The sequence below is a fragment of the Polypterus senegalus genome, chromosome 11 (assembly GCF_016835505.1).
Source record: "Polypterus senegalus isolate Bchr_013 chromosome 11, ASM1683550v1, whole genome shotgun sequence".
In the NCBI taxonomy this organism is placed as follows: domain Eukaryota; kingdom Metazoa; phylum Chordata; class Cladistia; order Polypteriformes; family Polypteridae; genus Polypterus; species Polypterus senegalus.
Window position 1 is genome coordinate 73,850,365 of NC_053164.1, and position 18,174 is coordinate 73,868,538.

The window sequence follows — 18,174 nt, forward strand, 5'->3', positions numbered from 1 at the left end:
TAGAGATGACAATTTATTCAACATGCACATGTTTAGAATTTGGGAAGAAAATGGAGTACCATGAGATAACCTACATTACACAGACACACAGAGAACATCCACACTTCACACAAATGTATGTATGTGCTTTGAATCGAATTTGGATTCCGGAGGGTAGTAAGGCAGTTGCAGTAACTAATATGTCACACAATAACACATATAGAAATAAAAAGACATAATGAATGTACATTTCTCACCCAAATTTTTGGAAAGAAATATCAGAATTAATCTGCCTTATGAAATGGATCTGAACCTAAACAAAAAAAAGAAACCTTATCACTCTCAAACTTAATAAAAATCGAAAATGTATTAATTTCTTAAAAACAACAATGAAAATTGCCTTTGTCAATTCAATTTTAAAAACATTTTTTATGAATTACTATCCAGATTGTTTCATGAAGGTAATAAATAAAGAAAAAACATTATAAAGGATACAAGTTTGAAGGAAAAAATGAGAAAATAATCAACAAAATGACATGCACAATTATAAATAACATTACAAAAAAATTTAAATTATATTAAAAAGTCAAGCAGCAGTGTACTGCTCTTTGTCTATTTTATGTCAGTTAACTTTTCCATAAATCATTATTCTTATTTTTTTTACCTGTGGATGTACTAGACTGACACGATGAAGAAACTGTCTTAAAATCAAACAGTCCGTTTTCAATGCTGCACTCCCCTCACATACCTAAGCAAGTCAAAAATGACACAATAAATGTGTATCATATGTGATACAATAAAAAAAAAATTACATAAACAGGGAACATTAATTGTGTCACTGTCCATTAAATTACAATACATCTGTTTTAAATGTTGTGCTGTGGTACAGTATAAATGGGCGGGTTGTAGCATGCATGTTTATGTATTGACCTCCTAATTCACAAATAGCCCTACTCTGTGAATGACTTTATATACTATTCCCCAGTTTCTCGTTTAAAGGTGTCACATGCTAAAAACCTTAAAGTTATGAGCACCTGCAAAGAAACTGGCGCAGGCCATCTTCTTGGGTCACAGACGAAAGCCTGAGTTCCAAACATTAAGTATACAGTATATATCCATGGCATGTACTTGAAAACTAATATCATCAAAATATTGCAATGGTTCACTTCGTTTGGCCAAAACTTGTCTAGCTGGTGGTACTTTTTGATCTTTATTGACATACTCCAAGTAATCCATGTGTCTTCTTTGACAAATGATTAATTTGAAGTTAATCCTGCGTCCTTGGTGGTTTAATTTAACCTGCCATTTACTCCTGAAATAGCTCCATTCTTCTTTCAAGAAGTAAGCTCAGTTAATTCAGGATTAGACTAAATCTAGAACTATTTCTAACCATAACTGAGGAAGCACATTTCAGTTAGTGTGGTTTAAAGCACCTTTTTAGTCAAGGACGAGGCTTAATCTCTGTCTGAGAAACCCACTGGGTAATTCTAGGGCTGAGCCCTAAATTATAACATTACTGTCTTAATAACCCCTTATCAAGCAGGGTCATTTTTGCTAAATCGCTTGTAATTTGACCTCTCCAAATTAGAATCATTGCTGTTATTGAACTATCTGGAGTTTAAAAACATGTTTGGTCTCTTTGTAAAGGTAACATTCTCTAGTTTCACCCTTAGTAGTCAGAATCACTGTAGGTGTGACTGATCAAAAGTTATGCACATTAGAACTCACAGAAAAAATGAATTTTTTTGTTTTCGCCTAAGTTTTTTTGTGAAAATAAAGGCCTCTATAGCTGCAGTAGGTAGGTGGGGACAGAAACACACTATATACCAACAGAATAACTTGTTGACTACTCACATTTCAAATTTGAAAAGAATACCTGTAAAAATGACATTTTTACACCAGTTTTTATGTGGGCATGTCCAGGTGATTTTGATAGGGACCTATGGTTTATCCATTATCCACATTTTGGAACGTACGGAAAAAGTGCAATAACTTTTGAATGCTTCAACCCACATATATCAATGAGGGCTCTACTGAAAGCTTACACCTAAAGGAATCTATATCTACACATAGTGTCAGTCTAGTAGTTATGGAAATTCATATTCCATAATAAAAACAATATAAAATACACATCTCAATAAAAAAATAGTCAAAACAAGTCTTATGGGTCAAAAAAATATATATATTTTATTTTTTATTTTTTTTTTAATAAAATGCACACAAACTGTTACAACACAGCTCAGCGTTTTTCCATGTGCCACTGATTGTAGCAATCCCTAGCAGGCAGAAAGCACAAGGGCATGTCACATGTCGCTCTCTGCCTCAGACTTCTCCTGGTCCGATTCATCACTGTCACGCCACGTACATGCCTCTACTACTTCATCAAGAGTGTATTTACGTTTATCTGTACGTTTATCCATATTTAAAATGCGAAAAAACTTGGTGAAATCACAATAAACAACCACGCACCAAGTCTGCAGACTGGCACAAATGCCAGCTTCGCACAGCTCCCTTCGGTTTTGTTTACAAGTTGGCATGGCAAGTTACACATCGGCGTGCTCAGCTGCTCATTGGCTGTAAGTTTGGAGTGTCACTCACAGCGTCCAATCAAACTGGTAGATTCTACCAGGGTTTGGAGTTGTGCATCATCGTTCAGCTGTCTGTGACACTCGTTGGCTATACGAGGCTCCAGTCACCCCCCAGACCCCTCGTAATTGGCCAACTTAGGTGTCAATCAGAAGCTAACACTTCCGTGTAACATGCTTTAGCATGGTTATTGCCGACAGAAACAAATTACGTCTGATATGACCAATAGAAATGAAAAAAAATGTCAGAGCTAGTCTCAAGTTAAGAAACGTTTTCTGGAGTTTTTGTCCCTTTGAGGATCTATCGTGTGTTTTGGACCTAATTGTTTTACTGGATTATATTCCCTGGAGCCTTACGGACAGAATGAGACCAATATTGCTCGGAAATATTGATGTTTGACTTGCAGAGAGCCTTCAAAGGTAGGAAAAGTCAACTCTTAAAAGTATTTACTTCTCTGTAAAAAAGGACTTAGTGTCAGTACTGTGGTTGTTGTGTGTCAAAATGGTTTATATCATCGGAAAGACGAGACTCTGAGGTTTCATTTGATGTGTAGTATGTCGAGGTGCATGACAGAGGGGCATGCACACATGGCTGTGACATGGCTGTGACGTCGTCCAATTGTAGTTATGTACCGGGACCGGTACGTGTGCATGTTAATGAAGCAATCCAAATGAAATAAAGGAAACAGTACTCCGTGTATGACAGAGTGAGGCATGGCGCTCTTCTGGCGAGATTGTCAGCGGGCAGAACAACATCAGCGTCTGTCTGCCAGACTGGTGTCTATAGCGAGCTCCTATGTATACAAAGTTACTGCATTGGCAGTTCCCTTTTAAATTCAGTACAGGGAAGGATGGTGTACACAATTCAGCAGAGGGTGTTTCTTGTACAGATGTATTGGTGTAGCGGTTCCATCAAGCAGTCTCAGATAGCATTCAAGTAGAAGTACAGTGTTAGGGAAACACCGTCAAAACATCTTATTCAGAACCTGGCACGGAGATTGGAAACCACAGGATCAGTGCTACCTGCACATACTGGAAGCCTACCGAATATATCACAACACGGAGATGACATCTGCAGTCGCCTCCAGTGATTGCCGATGAAACCTTTACGACATCTTGCCCAACAGACAGGAAGGTCATATTCAACATGCCAGAGGACTGCAAAGAAGGTAAAACTGCATCCACTGAATTTAAAGCCTAAAATTTTTGTTTGGCCACCTGAAACTAAGGTTAGCAGTTATCACATGACCATACTTTTTTATGTCGTATTTTTTTATTTTAGAAATACTGTATTAAGAAATTAATGTGGTTTGTAATAGGCAGTATCTTCAAAAGACAGTCCATTAATTTTTACCAATTAGAACTGAGCATTATGTAGCTTCATTGTAAAGCCATTCAAATTTCTTACTACACTGGAGTTATTTCTAAACAAGGTAGCAAGAAGTATGACTAATAGTAAAAAGTATAAATGTATGACCCTAGTCCTTAAATAAGTTCACTGGATTTCAGTTAACTTGCATCTGATTATTAAAATCCTCCAGCTCAAAATCAAATCAATTTAAAATTTGTAAGTAGCTTAATCATCAATTACAATATCCCTCCAAGTTAAGTTTGCAAAGGACCATTTTTGATTACATTTCCTGCTCCTTCCTTACATTTAAATTTGCAGTCAAATGATACAGAGCTGCTGCCAAGAAAACTATTTTAGGCTTTTCCTGATGATTCCATTTTTACTTTCATCTTCTGTGTAAATTATGAATTTAGACTTATTTCATTGTCATGTTCTGTAAATAGTGAAAAAAAATTTAAACCAGTGCCAACATTTCAGAGTTCCATTGTTGTCATATAACAGTTGATTATTAGGGGGTACAGTCCTGGAATTTAAGCCAGCATCATGTGTGCACTCATTGTTTTGGATGTTCTCATAGAATTTATTTACTTTAGTATAAATATTCTAGTCGTGAATCTTTCAGCAAATAATCCATGCTTTGATTTTTGTTTTACAATTTGGCTAAGTTGCATGACTGATTGTTTTTTTGGTAAAAAACACATTTTTTTTTTCTTTTTTTCACTGTTCTCATCTCCTGGTCCACTGTTCTCCCCAGTTTCCCGCCCATTTATCATTCTTTGGTAGTACTGTAGCTTGTCTCTGTTTTCCTGTCTCCAAAAAATGCATGGGCTTCACAGTAAAGAAGATTTTTTTTGGTTCATATGGAACTCCATAGGTGATGCCTTTCCCTCTGATTTCCATACCAACAACACTGTAGACACAGTGTTCCTTGTGAAACAGTAGGAAGTAGTGAAGTCTTCATCAGTAAAACCCTTGCTAAACATTCTGAAACAACTAACTTTCTCTCAAAGTTACTGAGACCTTGTCTTTGAGACATTATAATGAACATATGGAACAACTAACTACTTAGTATTTTATATAAACAAGCTTAGGTATAATTTGATGTTAACTGAGTAATTACTTTTATGATAAAACCTGTATATAAAACATAAAAAGAACCTGAAACTGAAAGATGATTTGGAGTTGGCCACAATATTTAATGAAGTTGTCAACTTCTTCAGATTCTTCAACAGGAGTTAAAGGAAACCCTGAAAGGTGGTGTTTTATCTCTAGGAAAAATCCATTTAATTAAAATTAACTTCTTATACATTTACAGAGCACAAAAATAAATTATTTAAATGCAAACAACACCACTTCTGATGGTTTGTATAATATTTCTGTTACAAGCCCTCCCATAAAAATGAAAATCTTTTCAGCATTTCTAGGTTATAACAGGACTGTTTGAATACCTGTCCACACCCAAATGCATGGCTGAACTGCTTCAAACAAACCCTTATATTACTCAAAAGGCTATTAAGCAATTCTTGTGAGTTACCTAGCAGGTAAGTGATCTCCAGAAGGTTCCCCTAAGAAGTAATAGCCAGTTTTGTCTGGGATTTGAGAAAATGTCTGCAGGTGTGTACAGAAAGAGCCATTTGCAATCAGAGCATACTTTTGCATATGCTGAGGCGCTTGGCACAGATGTATAGTACAGTAGGTTAGGTTAAATTAAATTTTACTTATATGATAGGCATGCCCCAAAAGTAAGCACCAAAGAGAGAGAAGTAAGAGACAGAGGAAAAGATTAAAGCACACTGTAAAAAAAATGTTACATTTACAGTAAAGTACTGGCAGCTGTGGTTGCCAGAATTTTACAGTAAAAAAGAAGGGGATAATATTTTTAGGTCTATGGTGTATCTTTGTAGTAAATAACTTATTTTTTACAACACATCCCAATAGAAGTGAAAATTTAACCAGAGCCTGAAATCCATGCACTATAATAAATATGCCAATCAATAAACCATTAGAAAATATTGTCAGTATCAAACACCAGTACACAGTTTGCGTCAGTAAAGTAACAACAACCAATAGCAAACACAAATCTTTTAATTATGCACATTGAAAAGAATTCAATGTTTAAGAAAGTTACGGCACATTGTCTGGTGGCGAAGTAAAGTTTGCTTGTACAGTATGGTGTATGGTGTCCTACAGCTGTGCCAGCTTATCCAATACAACCCACCATAAATCAACTTCCATAACCTCAAAAAACCTTCAACACGCAAGGAAAAATGAGTCTGCTAACTTTGTTTAAGATTTCTTCCCTACTGTTCAAAGGTATGTGGTTTAACAGGAACAATATGGAACACGTAAAAGAAGGTGTTTCCTTATTCATAGAAACTTCAATGTTACTGAAACAGTGCTTTACCATTTTACAGTTGTTTACTTTCGTTATTTAACAGTTTTACATAGTACAATTAACAGCAATTTTTTCAGTGTAACTGTAATGTGTCAGTAAATGGTATATAGCATATGTTGAAGGTAAAAAAATATTGATTATACAGAACTTGGCTGTAAAAAATAATGAAATGTATTTTTTAAGATATACAGGTAATTTTCAGTAGAACATAAGGTAACTTTCCTTTTTTCCTGCAAATATATTTTACTTTCACCATTTACAGTATTTTTACCATTGAATATACTGACATTTTTTAAAGTGCACTAAAGAGCATTATCCTCTTTGCACTGTAGTCATAGAGATCTGCCAGCGTGTCTTAATATGATTCTGGGAGCTGGCCAAGAAATAGCCCTTGGTTGTTATTTAAAGGGTACCTCTGTTTGATGGCAGGACAAGATCAGAGTCAGTGGGCTTCAAATACTTTGAACCAAAATCAAAATATCTTATCACACGCAACAAAACAAAACAGTTTGACATTCGTGGCAGAGCGCTCCGGCAGACCCGTGACCCTGTAGTTAGGATATAGCGGGTTGGATAATGGATGGATACACTTCTGAGGAATAAACTTTTGGAAAATCCTACAAAACATAAGAATGACTAGAGCATATAAAGGCTTAGAATAAAAATTAGTTGATCCATTGTACATTTAGGCACTAATACAACTACTGCTTATTATAGTTCACTTCAAAATTATTTACCTTGATGAACAGTATCATATTTCATCACTGAGCTGAATGGTCCTGCAATTGCAACTACGAACAAAACATCAAAATGTCAACTCAACTTTAGCATTTACTTAAGCCTGATGTGATTAACATACTGTAAGTTTTGATCCAAAAAAAATATATTAAATAATGTATTCAGCTTCACTAACAGACTTTTAACATGTTGGCAAAGCTTTACATCAGTTTCTAAAATATTTTTGATCAAAGCAAAAAGATTGTCTGCTTTATTTTTGTAAGGAATGGAGGGATCAGACATACAACCTGAAGTCAGATAGCTTATATATTACGGTTAAACAGCAGAATATCTATAAATAACTTTTTAAAATGCATTTATGAACAACAATATATACTCAGCAAAAAAAGAAACGTCCCTTTTTCAGGACTGTGTATTTCAACAATAATGTTTTAAAAATCCAAATAACTTTACAGATCTTCATTGTAAAGGGTTTAAACAATGTTTTCCATGCATGTTCAATTAACCATAATCAATTAATTAACATGCACCTGTGGAATGGTCGTTAAGACCTTAACAGCTTACAGAAAGTAGGCATTTAAGGTCACAGTTCTAAAAACGCAGGACACTAAAGAGACTTGTCTACCGACTGTGAAAAACACCCAAAGAAAGATGCCCAGGGTCCCTGCTCATCTGCGTGAACGTGCATTAGGCATGCTGCAGGGAGGCATGAGGACTGCTGATGTGGCTAGGGCAATAAATTGCCATATCCGCACTGTGAGACGCCTAAGACAACACTACAGGGAGACAGGAAGGACAGCTGATCATCCTCGCAGTGGAAGAGCCCGGATCTCAATCCCATTGAGCACGTCTGGGACCTGTTGGATCACAGGGTGAGGGCTAGGGCCATTCCCCCCAGAAATGTCCAGGAACTTGCAGGTGCCTTGGTGGAAGAGTGGGGTAACATCTCACAGCAAGAACTGACAAATCTGGTCCAGTCCATGAGGAGGAGATGCACTGCAGTACTTCAAGTAGCTGGTGGTCACACCAGATACTGACTGGTACTTTTGATTTTGAGCCTCCCTTCATTCAGGGACACATTGTGAAACATTTTTAGTTTATGTCTTATGATGTTGACTCTTTTAGTGTTCATACAAATATTTACACATTAAGTTTACTGAAAGTAAAAACAGTTGAAAGTCAGAGGGCGTTTCTTTTTTTGCTGAGTATATAATATCTTCACATAAATAGTTCTTTCTTGCCTTATAAAAAATGTACTTGGAAAGATTCAGATTTTATCTATAGAACATTAATAAAACAATGTTTAAAAAACAGCAACTGACTCTCTTGGCAGTTGCTAATTAAGCTTTGTGGATAGTGAATGGATGCCATGACCAAAAGAACTACCAGAATAGCAAGAGCTTGGGTCAATACATATACACTGGTCCTGGGAGAACAGTATGGGAAGACAAACACTTATGGTAGATAATAATAATAAAACATTTTATTTATATAGCGCCTTTCCCATGCTCAAGGCACTTACAGAATATAAGAAAGAACGGCAGGGTATACAGTATATAGCATAGTAAAAAGCAAATAAATAAATAAAGAAGATTAAGACAGTAAATTCAGAGAAAGCCTAACAGACAACAGAATTGATGGTCTAGCACACACACACAGGTTACATGAGCATCTTGACAGAGAGGTAAACTGAGAGAAGGGGAATGAAGTCAAGTAGAGCTAAAAGTCTTCCTGAACAGGTGAGTTTTAAGTTGTTTTTTAAAAGAATTCATGGAATCAGCTGACCTGATTAATTTCGGTAGGTCATTCCAGAGTCTGGGCACTATACAGCTGAATGCCCTGTCACCCATGGAGTGTAGATTAGTGTGGGGCACAACAAGATTGCCAGAATCAGAGGACCTTAGTGAGCGGGCAGGCACATAGTGATGGAGAAGTTCACTAATGTAGTTTGGCGCAAGTTATTTAAGGCTTTGTAGGTTATTAGTAGGATTTTATATTCGATTCTGTAAGACACAGGGAGCCTGTGAAGACAGAGCAGGATGGGTGTGATGTGCTCGCTGCTGCTGGTTCGAGTAAGGACTCTTGCAGCTGAATTTTGAATAAGCTGGAGCTGAGATATAAGATTAGAAGGGGCACCTGCCAACAGCGAGTTACAATAATCTATGCGGGATGTGATAAAAGTATGGACAAGTTTCTCAGCAATCGAGAAGGAGAGGAAGGAGCGAACACGGGATATGTTACGGAGGTGAAAGTAAGAAAGTTTCTTAATGTGATTTATGTGGGCGGAATAAGAAAGGAAGGAATCAAAAATGACACCAAGATTCTTTGCAGTAGAGGCAGGTCTATTGACTGGGAAGGAGCTCATTTTATTAAGTTGCATTTTAGTCCCAATTTGCAGGAGTTCAGTTTTGTTGCAGTTTAATTTTAAAGAGTTCTGCTCCATCCAGGTTTTAATTTCACTAAGGCAGGTTGTGAGCTGAGAAAGCTCTGATGAAGTTCCACTTTTAACATTGAAGTAGAGTTGAGTATCATCTGCATAAAAATGATAGCCCAGTCCATAGCTATGAATAATATGGCCAAGGGGAAGCATATAAATACAGAAGAGAAGAGGGCAGAGGACAGAGCCCTGAGGAACTCCTTGTGTGACTGGCGCTGTTGCCAAGACTAACAAACTCTTGCCTATCAGTCAGATAGGACTTGAACCACTGGAGGGCAGTGCCAGAGATACCCAGCATGTTCTCCATTGGCTCCTGCTCTACAAGCAAAACCTTATTGTAAAAATGATGGAGGTACATGTGGAAGCATGCCATGATCTAGTAGTACATAAAACAAAGATAAATTGATAAAGTATAGAAAAACCAGAAGGAGCAACAGCCAAACAACAGATTTGCACTTTCTTAATCATTTCTAAATTTTAGTCACATACCAGTAATTTTGCAGTTTAGGTAATCTTGGTTGAAAGATGAGACGTGGGATTTAACTGCCAGCAGAAGGCCATTGTGTACTGCTTTCTTACTCCTTCTATTTTCATGGTGGATTTGAATTATCAGATACTTAAGCAGCTAGGAAATATGATGGATTTAAAAACAATATACACAAAAAGCAGCACAAAAGGTATGCAGGTAAGAAAAATGAACTTGTCTTGCTTTACTTCAAGAGTAAATACCTAGTACACTCTATACTTAATTTTTATAGAGAACCAGTTAAAATATGACTGTACTAATGCAACTTTGATTTTACCGTACAATTCTTTTAACAACTCACAATACCATGAAGTGAGATTAATACATTTTTGGCAGACTGTACTGTCTCATAACATGAATTGTACTGTATATGCACTAAAACTCAGAAAAGAGATCACATACCTCATACAGTAAAGCCATGACACAAAACTACTATACAATACTGTACTATACTACTATACAGTAATAATTATAAATCACAATGATTACTAATAAGCCAATATTATCAACAGCTTTTCTCTAAATGTTGTTAAAACAGTATACTTTGAAGAATCTAGCCTATAGAGATATATATGTCAAATAAAAAATAAAAGGTTAAATACGGCATGATCATTCAGTGTTTGGTACTGTTGCCTCATAGCACTGAAGATCTGGGTGCAAATCCTACCTCTGACGTTATCTGATGCTGTATGGAGAATGCACAGACTCCTTGTGTGTCCTAGGGTTTTCTCTGGGTATTCCAATTTTCTCCCAGATCCCAAATATATGCATGTTAGGTTAACTTGTAACTTTGTATTGACCCACTGAGTGAGGGTGTTAAAGGTTAGTGCAGCCTGTGATAGAACTGGCATGTCTTCAAAGATCACTGAGCTCCTGATGCCTGTGGGGCAGGCCTTGTTCCCAGTCTTGTACTGGAATAAGTATCTTCAGGAAAATTAATTCATCATGAAAATAAAGAATGTAGGAATTTATTGACTGCAAATTTTTTCTGTCTCTTCATTCACTTATAAATTTGTCTACAAATAATTATTACAATTTGTATACTTACATTTATGCTTACATATATCTCTCTATTATATAAAAAAATATTGGGACAAGACGAGACCTGTTCAGAGAGACAAGACGTGACTTTCTCAGAAAGACACTTTAACGTCCAGCGAGACAAGACTTTGTGCCAAGAGATTTAACCATGCCTGGGGCCAGAAAAAGACAAAGATGATGGAAGTAAGAAAATTCGGAAGTCTCAAAAAATGAGCGAAGCAAACAGGGGGCCAAGCCCCCTAGTCTGTTTTAAATTTGAATTGTATGTCTTACATTCATGGGCAGAAGGGTAGCAAAGTGGTTCAGGATCCCAGAATACTGGGTTTCAATCCTGTACCAGGTCACTGTCTGTGTGGTGTTTGCATCTTCTGCCTGTATATGTAAGGAATTTCTCAATTTCCATCTTACATCCCTAAAGATTTGTTTGTCAACTTAATTGGTAATTATAAATTGGCTTTGGTGAGAGTGTGTGCATTAAATTATGTTTTTAAAGCTGCATAGTTCTTGGTAAATGTTACTTAAATCTTTTTAATTTAGGTCTTGGTAAATGTTACTTACACCTTTTTGATTTACTGTTAACAGCAATTTTTCCTGAAGAAAAGAGTATGAATGAGAATTCTACTGTACTTTTTAAAAAAATAAAATCTATAAATTTGAGAAGTTTGTGTCAAAAGGAACACAAATACAGTACTTCATTATATAGCATCTTATTGTAGATAGCTCATTCAATTTCATATTACTTATTGTAATAAACTCACAGTGCATTTTCAGTACACATGTTAAAAAATAGGACTTTTTCCAGTAGAACATGGGTAGCAGAACAGTTGCTGCTGCTTCAGAGACGTTTAGTATTCTAGTTTCAAATCCTGTACCCAGATGTTAATTGTGTGGGATCTGTACATCCTAACTGTGCCTCTGTGAGTTTTCATCACACATCACCAAAAATTCCAGGTAAGGATGACAAGTCAAAGCCCCCAACATGAGTACATGTATGAAAACCTTGAGACAGAGTTGTTGCCTGTACGGGGCTGTTTCTGTCTTCAAATTACAAAACTTCTACTAGTAGCCCATGTTTCTGTGATGTACTCTGCTTGCCTTGGACTAAGAGGGTTTGCAGATGACTGAGTGAGATACAAACTGCATAGCAGTAAAGGAACATGTGTAAAAATATTAAATTAATAAATGCTGAAACAATTAGGCAACTTTCAAAATTAAAAGTAACATACAGTACATTATTTTCTAATTTCAAGCTTTATTCATAGCTTTGGCATAAATCCTTTGCCAATCTTGCACAAGCTAAAAAACATTCCCCGACAAACGACACCTGTCTGTTCCATTCAAAACTGATGTGATTGTACATTGAAATATGTTAAACATCAAGTGAGTTACTGTTAACATCATGTCTTACTTGTGTCAAGCACTTAAAATGTCCAAGTATAGAACAATTTCTCAGATCAATCTTAATATAAGTTATGTATGCTCTGTTTTCATAAAAATTGGGATACATTTAAACATTTTAACAGCCACTTCCTAAGTGTCTTAATATCTGGACATAACTAAATTGCATTAAATTACAAAATTATAAAGTGTGATTAGACACATTAATAAGTATGTTTGTGAATTTAAACTATATAAATAAAAGCGTATTTTGGATTTAAGTCGTCAGACTTTGGATGACAAAAGAGTCACGAACATTGTTCATGAATGCCACTGATAAAAATCACTGCTAGTTTTATAGGAGTTACATACTGATATTTAAAACAATGTTCTAGTAAATGTTTATAAAATCACACTTCCCACGGCCTGTACGTTTCATTGTGCCACATTTAACAGGCTGTCATATCTGATTGCTTTACAGTTTTCGATATATTTAATGGTAAACTTTTTATCTAGTACTTGGCTTTCCTCAACGTACCTTAAGTGCTAATTCCTTCATATTCGCGAGTAGAGAACGCCGTTAAGCTTTCCGCCCGTGAGAATGATAACGAAGCGGCTCAGTCGCTTGAACCGCCAAAACCAGCTTCTCGCGAGATTTACACAGGCTGTGCGATTTCTGAGGAAGAATGTGGTTTGTGAAATATCGCACTTATTTCCAACCACTGCATCAGGCCTTGTTTGTCTTCACTTGATCCTGCTCATAACAGCCATACGACTTTTGAACAAAAGTAAAAAAAAAATGCGATTCCACTAATTCAGCATAAGCCTATACGTGCCAACGTTTTATCAGCTGCTTCTCGTTGTTGCTGTTGCTCTTGATTGATTATTCATATAAATTGAACTAGGAAGGCGATGGCGTTGTGCAATTAAAAAACTTCGCAATATTTTACCGTTTATTACCTTGTACGAAAATATTTTACAAATGTATCATTTTTTGTGAGATGTATAATTCATGTTCATCTTGTGATTGCTCACACCATAAAAATAATATATTTTAATGTATACCTTTTTACGGTACATTTGTTTAGTCCGTCAGAATAGAGAGTAATGTGAAATACAACGTTAAAGAAAGGTGTCGCATCGGCCTTTCCTATTATTAAGTAACTTAGTAAAAAGAAGCCTTGAATGCTGGTACAAAATGTGCTTTTGCGTCAATAAACGCTCGGTAAGTGGTGTGATTTTGAAAATGCCCCATCCTTGAGCTTCGAATGTTTAATTTGTAAGGTTAACGTAATGTATACTTTCTGCAGGAAGCATTACCGGTGTGATCTATACAAAGGTGAAACAAACAGACCACTTGCGCTGTTATTTGAAAGAACAGCCAGGATGTTACATTATACACGTTTATAGAAAACGTTTTTTAAGCGTAAAAATATCTTGCTTTGCGTTGGCCGGGAATCGAACCCGGGTCAACTGCTTGGAAGGCAGCTATGCTAACCACTATACCACCAACGCTGGCTGATTTCAGAGTTTCCCTAAATAAACCTTTCACAGCAACTAAACTATTTAGAATAAGTGATTAATGGTAAGAAATGTGTTTAAATGTAGTATCAATGGCGATCACTTCAATTTTATTTAGCTCCGCCTTAGTAAAACACACAACAATGAAAGCCTGTCGTGTATGCTGCAATTTATTCTTCGCGGATATAATGCAATAATAAGAAAACATAATGTATCATTCGCGGATTGGACCTGAGCGATACAACTTGCTCATGTGTCCTCGGACTCCCAATAATATCCACTTGCTGAGCACATACGTCACCGTGGAACTGACTAGAGGAGAGCGTGTAGTGAAAAATCCAAATCCTCTTGCAAAAAATCATATTCCTTGTGCATTATGCGCATGCGTAGAGCTTTCAAACGTATCGGCGCGAGCAAGCTCCGATAGCATGTTCACAGTACAGTATGGCAAAAGAACTTCTTAAAGGAGACGAAGAAAATTTCCCCCATGCAACGTTAATGCTCTGATTACAACTTAATTAACTGCCATCAGAACTGGCAACGATCTTCTAGTTCTGGGGTTTTTAACCTTTTTAATCTGAGGACCAAAATTAGAAAACTGGTATAGTGCTGGGGCCAAGAAGAGGATTATTATCATAGTGACAACAGTCATAAAGTGACAAATAACAATAGCCACATAATAAAAAGTAAATGTTTTCATTTCCTTTCAGGCATATATTCTAACATAAACATTACTAAAAGAGAAAGTGGGAGACTAATGTATTGTTAAAACAGGTCTCTGTTTATCCGTATTCCATATCTGCTTACTTAGAGCAGGGTCATTGGGCAACTGGAGCCTATCACAGCAACTACAGGGTGAAAGGCAAGAACAATCCCTGGGCAGAACACCATCCCATCACTGGGTGAACACACACACACACAAACAGTTCAATCCAGCACAACCAGTCCACCTAACCTGCATGTTTTTGGACTCTGGGAGGAGTACTCAGAATTCACAAAAACACATGAAGAAAATGCAAACTCCATGCAGAGAGCACTTGGAGCCTGAACCTAAAATTAGTATTATCATTAAAAACAGGAAAATATTTCCGAGGTGCATCACTGCCCGCAGAAATGCTTAGTTTTAACTTAGTAAAGCTAAGAGAAATAATTTTTTTGGGTGTGATGATTTTTGAAAGTATAATATGAAAGGTCACTTAACTTTGTCATTTGACTCATGGCAGCAGTTAAGGAATGAAGTAGTTAGAAAAAATTAATCAATGTGGCTTATATGCCTTGTCTACAACATTTAAGAAAATAACATTTCTCAAATGAGCTCCAACATTAACAATATATTTTTTTCTAAATAAGTATGCAGATAGTTTAACATATTCTGTCTTATGGTTAACAGTTCTATTAACCAAAAAAGCAATAATATTCTTTAAAATATATATATACAGTATGTATACTTTATATGGGTAGTAGGATAAATATTGCTGAATAATTCAGTGAACAGTCTAGTTTAAATGTTTAACTCTGCTGACTAACTTTGTGCTGAATGCCTATTGCTTGTCTCACCCTTTTGATATTTTCTGGTGTTATTACACTTCTTAATATTCTAAGAAACTTGTCTTTCACAGTCCCTGTAGATTGACATTTATAAATCAACGTTTAAGTACTGTAACAAGAAGGAATTCTTCCTTGACAAGACATGTTAAACTTAATACAAAATCTTAACTGCACCATTTAATATGCTGTAAAGGCAAACACAAAATAAGGAACCAACCAGTTCTCCATGAGCTCTGAAACTTCATTTACAGCTTTTATAATTGTGAACAAACATTTGCCTATACTTAAGGTACTGTTTCTAAACTCTTAACATAGAAATACATCTACATCACACAATTAGCCATAATTCATTTTCTGCCCTTTTTTATTATTTAAGTTTCCTTTTAATGCAAATCACTCTGCATTTTCGTTTGAATGTCAAGTTTGTGCATTTATGGCAATGTATTATCTCAAAGTTAATGAGCCATGTTTATTTCATAGAATGTACAGTAGAAAAATAACAGAATTGCTGCAGTAAAAGCTTTATTAACAACATGAAATTGCTGCCAGTGATCGGCAAAAATCCAACATATATGGCCCTTAGTTCCAAAGGTATAAAAGTAAAATACACTGTGGCAGTAGGAGACAGTAGTGCACCCTCGAACCCTCAGGTACGACTCCTGACACCAGGTAACAGTCCAAGACCTTTTTATTTTTCCCACAGTGCACCAAGCACCTTCCACACTACAAATAAACACACTCTAATAAACACTATCCACACAATAACCTCTCCTCCTCACCCAGACACTTTGCTCCTCTCCCACCCAGCACAGCTCAGTGTCTGGACTGAGGCACGGTCCTTTTATAGGCCCTGACCCGGAGGTGTTCCTGTCCCAGCAGTCCACAGTTCCCTATTCCTTCCGGGTCAGGGCAATCAGTCCATTACTTCAACCCGAGCACGCCATACCTTCCTGTCACGCGACCGCGGCGTACTCCCGGGTCATAAGGCACAACAGAGCCCATAAGTCCCCCACAGCGACTCCTGGTGGCGCCCAAGGTATCCAGCAGGGCTGTGTATAAATACCACAGAGTCCATAAGGCCCTGCTGGACCTCGGGGCACGATCCCGCTGTCGGGAGAGCTCCTCCTGTCGGCCAGGGGTGCGGACGCCTCGGAAGCCGGCAGTCTTCCACAGTTCCCCCCCCTTAGTGACGACTTCTGGGGCGGAGCGTCCGGCCCCGAGGGGGACGTCCTCCTCCAGGAGGACGCGTCATCCGGGCCTTGAATGCGTTGTCCCTGTCCTCGAGCGAACCTTGGAGGGACGGTGTACTTCCTGTCCCCCCGGGGACAATAGCGCCTCTCGTGGCCCGGTCGCCGGCAATTATAGCACCGACGAAGTCCTCCTGGTTGCTTCCCTCTGCGGGACCAAAAACACCTCGGAAACTCCGTCAGCGCGCTCCGCCCTTCACCTGCCAGGGAGGGCATTACGCCGCTTGGCTGCCCTCAAGCCTTCTCTCCATTATGTCGGGAGACCCACCTTCCTTTGGGGATCTCCGCTGATTTGGGCTTGCGCCAGCCTGAGGCTCTCTATGGAAAGGAGAGAGCCTCTTTGCTGTCTGCACACCCGTTGTCCCACGCTTATTAGGTTCCGGCGCATTAGTACCGACCGCCCGATGTACAGCACCAACCAGCTGCACCGCACGAAGCGGCGCTTCCCCCGGCACTCCTATCACCGGCGTTAACCCGCACTTGAGACCGGTCGGGTCCTCGGGAGCCGTACTGCTCCGGAAAGCCACGCCACGCCGCATGCCCCGGCCGCTTGCTCCAGTCCCCACCATTCGGTCATCATGCCCCAGTCCCTTGTCGGGCACACAGTGCTTTGACACGCTACTCATTCTCAGCGGTGCCCGATCGCACTGTGTCCCCTTACACTCTACGACACGGGAGGGACTCACCTGTACTCCCGCGATCGATCATCTCCGAGGTTCCCGCCCAGCCGCTGCACGTAGTCCTGTAGACCCTTTAACGGGGCTGCAGCCGCCGCTCCCAAGTCCTCCACACGCCCTTCAGCTGTTGTAAGTCCTGTAAGAAACACCGTAGGGGTGCGAGGTATTCCTCGAGCCCCCGTAAGTCCAAACAGTTAATGTTTACGGCCGGAGTTGTTTGCGCTTCCGCATTTCACCCTCCGCCGGAACCAATGAGCACGCCCCTCCTGGCACGTGTTCAGCTGGGCGCGCAAAGGCTCTTGGGACTTGGAGTCCTCAGAGGGACGGCTGGCTACTACACGCCGCTGCGATCTGCCTTCGCTTTACGCGGCAGACTCGTCAGCCACAACCCGCCCCTCTTTGTCGGCGGCTTTTTCTTTCGGGCGGCGCCGCCCGCCTTCCCTCCCTTCGAGGAGGCTCGGACCCGTTAGGGGCGCCCGCCTCGCCGGCGGACTCGGTTTCCTCCACCGTCCCGACATCCCCGCTGGTGACCAGTCTGTTGTCGCCGACCGCGGCTGTCTCTAGCCGCCTTGCGCCACGGCTTGTCTTCTGGGAGCCGCGCCATTTTGCCGGCACGAGGTAGTCAGTTGCGGCACCGCTGCAAGTTTCTCGGCGCCTGCAAAACATGATAAAAACAAAGACGGGACGTCGGGCGGTTTACCTGCAGCCGCCTCCGCAATGGAATGCGGCACCCCCGGACCGTCTAGGGAGTA

At 38.9% G+C, this 18,174-nt stretch overlaps 1 non-coding gene across 1 annotated transcript; it reads right to left on the minus strand.

Annotated features, from left to right (window-relative positions):
• Positions 1-13,872: 13,872 nt before the first annotated feature.
• trnag-ucc lies at positions 13,873-13,944 on the minus strand. Its single transcript has one exon. It is a non-coding gene; the product is annotated as a tRNA-Gly (tRNA).
• Between the last annotated feature and the right edge of the window lie 4,230 nt (positions 13,945-18,174).